Raw genomic sequence first — 10,825 nt, 5'->3', positions numbered from 1 at the left:
CCGCGCCCCCGCCTCCCACCCGCGACCGCGGGGCCTCCCGCGGACCCAGCGTCGTGTGTGTCCCCCCCCCGGCTTCGGGGCCGGCCGGAGACACGGGTGGAGAAGGGACACGGCCTTCGCGCAGTCAGTGGCACTTCTGGGGAAGCAGGGCATTGACTGCAAATAATGGTGGTCTGGCTGTAAATAGATAACATCTGTTCTAAAGGTATATTTATCTCTACATCCGTATTGACCCAAACGGCTTTTTTTTTTGCAGCATATTAGGCAGCCATTAGTGGCTGCTTTCTCTTAAGCTTTTAATATTTTCCATCTCTTTTGCGTCCTCTGCTTTCATGCCTCTGAGGAGGCCAGCGTAACGTTTAGACTTGGTTTGTGATATTCACGGCCCTGGAATGAGGTGGGCGCATTCTGAACGGGATCATTTTTCTTTCCAGAATCTAGTAGTAATTTTCCAACTTTATTCACTTTGAAGCAGATTGAAGGTGCAAAACGTAGCATTTCTTTCAAAAAGTCACAACCGTTATATTTCTCTCAGGCTTCGTGTTAATCCTAAAGTTTCTGTAGATTTGTTAATTAAAAAAAAAAAATGACATAGAACTTGTGCTCTAAACAAAGCCGCCTAAAATTATTAAGCTCCTTCACTTGCTTAGCTGGTGACAAAATGTAAACAGCCTATTTTAAAAGTCAGAGTCCCTGGTGAAAACATGTGTTGTAGCTGCAATATCCTGAAAGCAACTGCTCTTTGGATTTATACAAATATTTTTTTCTGATGTTGCCCTCTGGTGGAGGGTTAATGAAGTTTTACAGCGGCAAAGCACGTTTATACAAGAAAGGCCAATTATTCTAATTTTGAAATTCCCACAATGACTAATCCGTGTCGAATTTCAGTATCTCCTTTCAAAGTTGTAAAAGAACTACAAAGTACTAGAGTCGAAAATAAATTAAAACGATATGTAATTGAAATGCCGCTAATTAGCATCATAACACAGGGCTGATTTCTAAATCATGGTAGGTACCGAGTGTGGTTTTCAGCACAGGTTTCAGTACAGCATCTTCACTACCATTACGCTGCCGAAAGGATTTTTCCCAGTACATGCAAAGCTGCACAGTTATATAAGCAAGTCTTCCCAGTGTTTCATGGCTCCAGTGTGCCATTGCAGATGCTCAAAGGAAACCTGTATTAATAGATTTTTTTTTTTCTGAGGGGCAGCAGAACAGGAAATTGTTTAGCAGGGATGAAATGGGATTGGATTCCGTAATGCAAGCCTTTCAGAAAAGTACTGAGCACTTTTCTAAGCTGGAATTTGACGCTGTAAAGTCTGCAGGGCCAAGGTGCTTTGTTTATTTGCACACTACGTACAAGGAGCTCTCGCCCTTTTTTTAGAAGGCTCAGCACTGGCATGTTTTTGATGCTATGGCTACTAAAGTGAAATAATAGCATTTAATAAGTAAATGATGACTGATTTGGAGAAGATAAATAATTTATCATATCCCATGAAAATGAATTTAAAGGCCAGATGAGACATTCCTGGGTGTAGACTACTTACTAGAGGAGAATTAGCTAGTCCTTAATTGGATAAATATGCAAAATAGCAAACAACCCTGGTATAGTAAAATGCTATAGTGACTAGGCTGCTGCTGTAGCCATCTGAAGTAGAAATTTTATGTCTATCACATGTTATATTTGGATATCAGTGAGTCACACCCTGATCAAGCTCAGCTGTTTTGGTTTCACATGAGGCACTGATAAGAGCAGTAGGAAGCTAATGTCATTAGTGTTATAAAATATGTACAGACTTGTCAGCTTTTTTAACATTATACGTTAGTTATTTAACCTTGGTAGAATAAGCCATTTCTAGAAGAAACAACACATAGCATTACTATATAAGTTATCAAAATTGTTATCAATAATTGTGTCTATTCACAGACAGATTCCCCTCACAAAAGGCCTAATTCAAACTCCAGTGAGATCACTGAGTTCTTTCCACTGGTGTCAGTGGCAGGTGAAATAGGATGTTACACAGAAAATTCTAGTCCAGACATCACTGCTAAATGTTCACGTGTTGACCAGAAGGAAAGAGATTCAGTCAGAAGTCACCCAGTAAAAAAATGCAGTTCTGAAAAAGCTCTAAGAATATCTGTGGGACGGCATGGTATGATGCAGGATGCTGCAGATGCCTGCAGTTTTTCACATAGAGCAGAAAGCTTATTGTTTAATCCTGAAATCTTGTAATTAAATACAATTTTCTTTGCCTGATAAGATTTTCTTTTTCTTTTCCTTGTGTGAAGGCTAAAGGATTGAGTCTTTATCTGCCCTTTTGCTTCTATAAATAGTTCCTTTTTACAAGTTTACAAGATTGAGCTCTTTCAACAAGTTAATTGAAAGAGATGAAGAATTACAGATGTGGTTCTTAGCTCATTTTTTCTTATTGCTATATATCTAATCTCAACATTTGCTACAATAACCCTCAGAATAGTGTCTAAATATAGCGTAATCCTTTTAGAGGACTACAAAATCAACACAGCAATATACATTTCTCTTCTCTAAGTTTTAGTCTTGCTGAAGCGAACTACACCCTAAGCTAAAATTTTCATCAGTGATACATACCAATGATTTAAAAATACAAATTTTTTAAATTCCATATTGACCTTATTTTAGCTGCTGATACACTGCAATACGGATTTGCTCTTTCCCAAGTGTCATGCATGCAGAACTTATAAATGAATATGTATTTTATGATCCACTTTGAAAAATAATCATGTATGTGTTACTAAAATTCCTATGATCATACAGATAAAATGCAAGAAATTTTGTTTTCCGCATCTACTCAAAGGTGACAAAATACTGCTCTTAATGATACAGTATCCTCTTCAGAAATTAATTATGTGCTTAAAATCTGTTATGCCATCAAATGCATGTCCGTAATACAGAGTCATTTGGGACTGAGTATACATAAACATGCCTTAAAAATTATGATCCAATTCTCACTGTTATTTATGGTAGCTGTCCATTGAATCCAATGGAATTTGATGTCACCTTAGGAACAAAGAAATTTTTTACTTTCTTTGGAACTATGGAACTGCAAAATCCCAAAGCAATCTTGCTTGTCAGGCCACCAGGGAGAAGGTTGTCTGGAAGAAGCAACAGCTTTGTAAACTCTTTTTCAGTAAACTATTTGTTGAAAATAAATATTCAATATTTCAAAAAATTATTGAAATAAAATCTTGTGCCAAGCCCTTGACTGAAGAGGCAGAAAAGGGGGACAAAGAGATTGTATTAAACCAGGATGTTCCTCATTCTCCCTAAAAGATTGTGAGTGTCACTCCCTAGAACAACTTAGGTGGGCTTTTGTTTTATCCTCTAGTGTCATGATGGTTCACAGCAACAACTGGACAAGTCTCTTGAAAAAATCACACAATCGAGCAATTTGAGGATTTAGATGTAGTGTCCACGTGTTGACACATTAAAGATGTGTCTAGGGTGAATCCTGCACTCCAACCTATAAAGAGTCCCAAATCCCAGCTAAAACTACATGAAGTTGGGTTGACAATACTTTATAGATGATTTTGCTTTTTGGAGATATATTCAGCAGTGGCGAAACATATATTTTATGAAACGGCCTTATTCTTTTTTGTGCATATAACTCCAGACCTAGGCTGTGTGCACAATGTGGTTATTATGTCCTGTTGAGAAGTGTATTACACAACAGTGTTGGAAGGAGTAGCTGTAATGGGCCATAATGCTAGAAGTTCACAGAATTTCCTTCTGTTTCCTCCTGATCTGTGTTGCTTACATCTTGAATGATATTTTAGTTTCTTGAACTGTGAGCCACATTGGTAATTTATACGCTATAGAGCAAACATGGCAGAAGTTGAACTGTTGGATCACATCTTGGCTCTGTATCTCTGCAACAGCATGAAGACTGTTCATCTTTCTCGTTTTGTGCCCCAAAGAGAACAGGCTTGAGCTGAAACATGCTAAAGAACGCATGTGTCTCAGCAGAACATACACATTCACAAGGAAGGTCACTTTCAACCAGCTCATGCTTCTTGGAAATAGAAATCTGGAACTTTGGGCCAAGATCACAAGGACAAATAGAAAAATCTAGCAGGAAGCTGGCTGCAGAGGCAAAATAAACTATGAGTGTGGATTTTGTCAAGCAAACTTGTATAGCTTTTCCACTACTTCAGCTAAATGTGATATATGACAGCTGACAGCTTGTAAATTGGGCTACTCTCTTTCAGATGCCTCCATTCTGTTGCTAGAACATTATTACATTGTTTTGCCAATAGCCTAATAAGCACAAGAAATGATACAAAATAGAGGACAGAAGTTGCACACTAATTTTTCAGGGTGATTTCTAGTTTTAAGCCACACTGGAGGCAATTTGCCCAGAAATCTCTGCACTAACACAGCTGATGAAATAGTCTAACGACTTGCTACAAACCCTAGTATTTGGAAAGTTGCTATTGCTTTCTGAGAAGGTAACAAGGGTCATTTAAAAAAAAGAAAAAAAAGGCATAAAAGTATCTGAAAGCTGCCCTTTTTTGTATTAAGGAATATCTTGGTTTTAAGCATATAAATTCATAGTGTTAACCCTAATGGCAATGCCTAATTTTCAGATAATCCAAGGTGTGTTTGGCTCGCGTAGCAGGGGCAGGTTCATTATTGTGTTGAAGCTGTTGCTTCAGCCCTCTAGTGGTAAAAGCCATTAAGGCACTAGAAGTGCAGACAATTTTGATGTCCTACTAGTACAGCGGATTTCACTGTGAAAGAAAAACCCACTGGGTGATTTGCAGTTACCATATATGACTACTCCATGGCTGGAAATTTTCCTGATATATTACATAAAGATTTATTTAGTTCCTCCATCCTCCCTTTCCTGTCTAAAATCTAGTTTGTTTTTAATATTAGCAACGAGATTAAAAAAAAAAAACTAATAAAAATCCACCCAGTGGCAAACGCCTTTTAAATCACAAAAGCAATGATATTCATATGAAAAATCTCCTTTTTTTTGGTATATCTATGGAGAATTTTGACAGTATCAAATACAGTTCTTTTAAAAGTAAATGGGGGTGCTTATCTTCTTCCCAGATATTACAGGAACATCTGTTCCTTTGAATTCCTGTACTGCTCCATGAGTTAAATGCAAAGGATCCCAAAGGAATTCAAGCCATCTGTCATGTTACACAGACAGAAACGCACCTAGCTCTGGGGGTGAGCCGGAGTAACAATTCTCTTAGTACACAAGAAAGCTATGCAACACTTGGTGAGTGGGATGCAATTACTCACAATGAAATTTAGCCAAGGATTGCAGCATATTAGCCTATCTTTTATTAATATGATGGTTAATGATCTTTTATATCATTAATCTATCATTATTTTCTTGTTCCATTATGTCCATCATTGGACTGTTTAACAGCTTAGGCAAGGCTTTTATGCAAGGATCAGTTTGGTCTTAGTGACAGTCAGGTCTCTTTTCACTGCATGAAAAACCTTGAGGGAAATGTACAAATTGAAGCCTGTATTATGGTGCCATTTTATTGCTACAATTAGAAAATCAGAACCAGATTTTCTAAAACTGCAGTAGTCCTTTCTTTTCTGTTGACTTGTCTCTTAATATTTTTTTCAAATGTATTAAGAGAAGTCTGAGGAGGAATTTCTGTTGATTCAGATCACAGGTCGCACTGATATGAACAGGGTTTTAATCTATTATAGACATTCATTTGCTAGGACAACTGTTAAAGAGATACCAAAGGTAACTTCAGATACATCATTTGATCAGGAAACTATTCCTGGTGGGGGAAAACAATGCTATACAACTCGTAATAGATATTTGGAAAATAGTTGTGCTTAGTATAACAGGGAACTGATGTCTGAGTTTGAGGGCAGACTCTTGGACTGCAGTCTTGGGTCTGGGATTGATATTACAGCCTGAATTTGTCACTCAGTTTTTCCATGCCTCAGGTTTTTTTGTTATGAAAGAGGGAGAATAATCCTTCTTTAGGACAAATATTGATTTGTCAATAGACTAAATTAAACCAAAATACATAAAACGCTGTGTAGGAAGAATGTATGGCAATTCTATTACATGCAAAGTGGTTTCTCTAAGGAGAAACAAATACACAAAACAGTAATTAGTAAGCTATATCCACAAAGTATAATTTGCTAGTGATACAGACAGCCAACACATTTTGCCTTCACCAGTAGACTCTGCCAGAACATGTTCCAGTGTTCTAAGGACACTTGTGTATTTTCAACTGCTATACCATAACTTTTCTATGTAGAAGGATATTGAGACTGTGTGTATAACTGTAGCAAAAAATAAATGAGGAGGAAGAATTTGTCTTCAGTTGATGTTTGGGGTTAGTGGAGTCTGTAGAAAGTGATTCTTATGCCTTCCCAAGAAAGAACCATGTTTTTCACTGAGGAGGCTTCCATTCATCCCATATTTCCTTCTTTAGTTTTATTTCTTGACAAGCTGACGACCATCACATGAATTCAAGACTGAATGTAATCACATTTCATCTCTTAAATTTCCTTGGAATCAGCCTTATAGAATTGTTTCCAGTCTGGATCCAAAATAGGAAAATAAGGAATCTGGGGGGGGTTCTTATGTCATAAGTTTGCATTTGCATCAGATAATACTAATCCAAGCTAGCAATGCCAGCATATCCTCAAATGACTAGTATTTTAATCAAAAGAGTCCCATCATTTTGTTTATAATATATAATCAAATATTGCTTGTTCTATGAGCACCAGAATGAATGCATCTGGCTCCCTGAGGCTTCCTGTCTTCAGTAACTCTAGTTTTTTACTACCCCCTCCTCACACCAGGCCTGGTCAGGATCTATGAGAACTCCAGTCCTCCCCTGCATGTTCCGTAATGCTTTCCTGTCAGCATCCTTGGTTCCTGTCATGTCATCAGCATGCCTTTTCCCTCTCCCTCATCCTCTCTTTTCTATTTGTCTTTACAAAACTGCTTTTGGTAGACTATTTTTCTGAAAATTGTAGGGAACTCTTAACCCTGGCGTTTTTATGTTTCTGGCAAATTTGACCAAAATAGGCTCAAAACTGATTAAGAAGGGGAACGGACACAAAAATTAATGTGTAAGTCTCATTCCATTAGAAAATTGGACTGAAACAATCAGCGTTAGATGTTGTTGTGTTTGTTGATCTCATGTTTCATTAATAGCAGAAGTTATCCTTGATATTACTTTATCTCTTGAGAAACAATTCCTTTGCTTTCTGTAAACCACAAAGCGCTCACCTCTTTTATACGATAAATACTTAAGAAGTGCTAGATACCTTCTTTGGAGAACACGTCCATGGGTTTGAAGGCAGAAAAGTCCAAATGTTCTTTTTCTTACCACAAGATACAAAGGAAAACCAAAGACTGTAAAAGGTTTTGAGGGAATCTGAGCACAGAACCGCTATTCCTGTTGGTTTCTTGAATACGTAAGATGTTCCTTCTCTCCCGGAAACATTAGTGCAGCACATAATTCATGATGACAGGAAAATCTCTGCTTTATTTTAGGGCAGTGCTAATGAGCTCAATGGTGATCACATTGTGTTCCACAGGGCAGGGGGGAAGATCGGTGTATCACGTAGCTAGCTTTAGGCCAGAGCACTCAACCCATCCATTCCAAAATATCTGTGATCTCTAAATGTAACTAAAAATATCAAGTTCTTAGTTCACATCCCTTTTCTAAATGTCACAGGAAATGCCCTCAAGCTTAGGCTTCATGTGCTTTTCATTTTAATCCGGTGTTTAAATGTAAATATTTTATATCTATTTTTTCTTATTTGTTATAAATAAATCACCAGAGATCTGGTGGATTAACTACTTGATTCCACTAGAAGAAGCTGTGGCTCCAAATGCATTGTGTAGTGCCACGGGGTGATACTAGCTTTGACAGCTGCACTACAGTGGCAGTGCCCCGACACGATTAGGCTCTACAGGCACAAACTGAAATGGGTGGAGTGCTTCTGGACCCTTATTTAGCATCTTAATTTTATATGTAGATATACCAGATAAAGGACAGGCACATCCACACATTCAAGAGCATAGTTCTGATTCACTTCCAAGTCTGTCCTTCCCCTTCCTTCCCAGGTTGCTCTGGATGTAGTTAGCCATAACTTCAAATGCTTCAAGGAATGCCTCTGCCTTATTCAGGTCCATCTGGGTCAAACTGAGCTCCTTGATTCTTGTGTGACTCAGTCTCTCTGGGACCGGTTCTGATGTCTTTAGCTATTCCAGGGTTTCTCCTACAGGGGTGGTGAACTTTAACTACATATTTGGTGGTCTATTTACAAGACTTGGAAGTTCAAACAGTTCAAAAGACTTAAGTTGAACCTTCAGCCCTTACCAGGCTCAGGGTTTCCTTGTCTGTCTCTTAAGTTGGCATTTTCATCATGAAAGCTAGGACAAGCTTTTTTTTCTTTTGGTTTTCAGCCCAACAGCCCTCACCTTAGCAGCTGATATCTACTGGGCCTTCACCATGGACTTTTACTGCGTTATGTCTAATTATTACAACTCATTCTGTAGTTGAGGCACTTTCTGGCTCTCCTTGTAGCAAAGATTTTCTGGCTGTTTCCCTTTTCTACCCAAAGGGCACTGTTTTATAGGCAGTTCTTAACTGTCTTTTTTTTTCATAGCTGGAGAAGTGATGAGTATTACCATTAGTGCTATCTCTGTATGCTGTGGTGTATGATCTATGAATCCCACTCTGTTTGCCAAAGAAAAATACTAAAGTATAGATAGAAAGCTTTTATAAGGCAATGTTACTTATTCTCTGGTTTAGTGCTACAGAAACTTCTCAATCCATTAGAAAAATAACAACTTACTTAAAGGAGGAAAAAGACAAATGTCAAAGTCTCTGCTTGGGCTGTATTCCTATCCAACTCGGCAGGAGGCATGTCTCTGCAAAATATCAAGAAAGAAATTCAGCATTTGGCCTTCTCTATGGAACTAACTTTAATGTGCACATTGCATTTTACCAGTGGTCTATCTTTAGCGGAGAACCCTTCCATACACAGTTTCACATCCTCTACGCTCTCCTTTCAGAAGTGATGCCAGTTCCTCAAAAATTGTCTTACCATTTGGTTGTTCTAAAGCCCTGTTGATGAATAGGTATTTCTTGATATTAAGCCTGCTTTATCCATGAAAAATATGCAATACACTACAGCCAAGCAAAAATCAAGACTGAAATGAGTATAAATATGTAAGAAAAGGTAGGCTACAAACACAGTTCTATTGCTGTTTGCCAGATGTCCTGAGATCACACCCTGGGGGCTGCAGCTAGGTAATTAATTTCTGCAACACATAACTTGTTAAATTTAGTTGTTTGTTTTCTTGTTCTTTCTCACTTCATATTTCCCTACAGTTCCAAACTGTAGGTCTTAACTTTGTATATAATTCCAATAAAATCGCTGGGGCTATTTCCAGAACAAAGGATCTAAATTTTCTTACAGTGATCTGAATTATGCCATATGTTTTCTGTGCAGATTATTTTTTTTCCCCTTATCATGATAGACTGACTTTTAACTCAGTAAGGAAGGTACTAGTTGTACCTATTTTTGTTTTGTTTTATTTTGTTTTGGAGTGATGCATGTGTCCAGTAACTGGTCTGAGACTGCCAATTCATTCACACCTAGCATGTTGTTATATACTCCTTTTTTTCTAGATGTCTTCTGCTTTGTGAAGGGCTGAACACATCAGAAACATTACAAAGGCTAGCTTTTGTAGCCTTTGGAACAACAGGGTTCATGATGGTTTTTTTTACTTTCTGTTAGGAATAATCATACAATAATCAAAGCTCTGAAATAAATGCATCTCCCCAATCTGAATGGCTGGAAAGCAAGTAGTCCCCAAAAATCCATTCTGTCAGTCACGTCTTCTTCACTTCCAACTTATCCTTTACTACGAGGCCCCCATGGCTTATGGAAACACCTTTCCTGGAGTTAGCTTATCTTTAATAAAAATCTCTACTGAATCCATGAGTTCAATCAGTCTCATATTACTGAGTCACTCTTGGTGGATTGAGTTGGTCTTCTGCTTTCACAGACAAATTTCCTTGGCAGGCTGCCAATTTCTTTCCGTTTATGACAAGAATATTAATCACTTTCTGAATGGTGCATGCTCCATCATCAGTGCACATCATAAATCATTGAGAGGTACTTTTGCATCTGGTTAACATTACACCTAAGAGCTTCTCGCAGCGCATGCTTTCCTGGTCTACATGGGCATCTTTCCTTCGCTCATGTCTTCTACACTGACTAGTGTTCTCCAGAAGGCTTCATAAATTGATTGCTTGTCTTTCAAAAGCTGCCCTGTACTGTCCAGCACTTCTAGTAGACTTCAAAATGATCCTCGTTAATCCTTCTTCACTGAAAGGACGGGTGACCAATCAGACAGACTGAAGGAGATGGGAAAATATGACCAGTGAGGGAAAAAGAGCAGGATTCTCTCTTAAGTCCATGTGGGGCACAGGGGAGGTCAGATAGTGTGAAAAACAGCCCAGGTTTCTCTACTCGAACTCAATCTCAAGGAATGTGACCTTAAACACAATAGGACTTTCTCACGAGTGCTAGCATTTTTGCAGGAAATCTCACAACAATTCATGTTCTGGAATTGCTTTCCCATACCACGGGCAGGTTATCAACCTGAAAGTAGACCTTAACTAGGCATTTTGTGGGGGGTAAAGGGGGTTTCTGTTTCACATATATATTCCTTTTTTCCAAAATACTGTATGCTTCATCATTCCACGCCTCATCTACTTCATTTCCCTGTAGTAGGGTAACAAGCAGTTTACAGATCCAGTG

The sequence above is a fragment of the Haliaeetus leucocephalus genome, unplaced genomic scaffold (assembly GCF_000737465.1).
Source record: "Haliaeetus leucocephalus isolate CR32 unplaced genomic scaffold, Haliaeetus_leucocephalus-4.0 Scaffold173, whole genome shotgun sequence".
NCBI lineage: Eukaryota > Metazoa > Chordata > Aves > Accipitriformes > Accipitridae > Haliaeetus > Haliaeetus leucocephalus.
The sequence above is the reverse complement of the archived record's forward strand: the minus strand, read 5'-3'. Positions refer to the sequence as shown.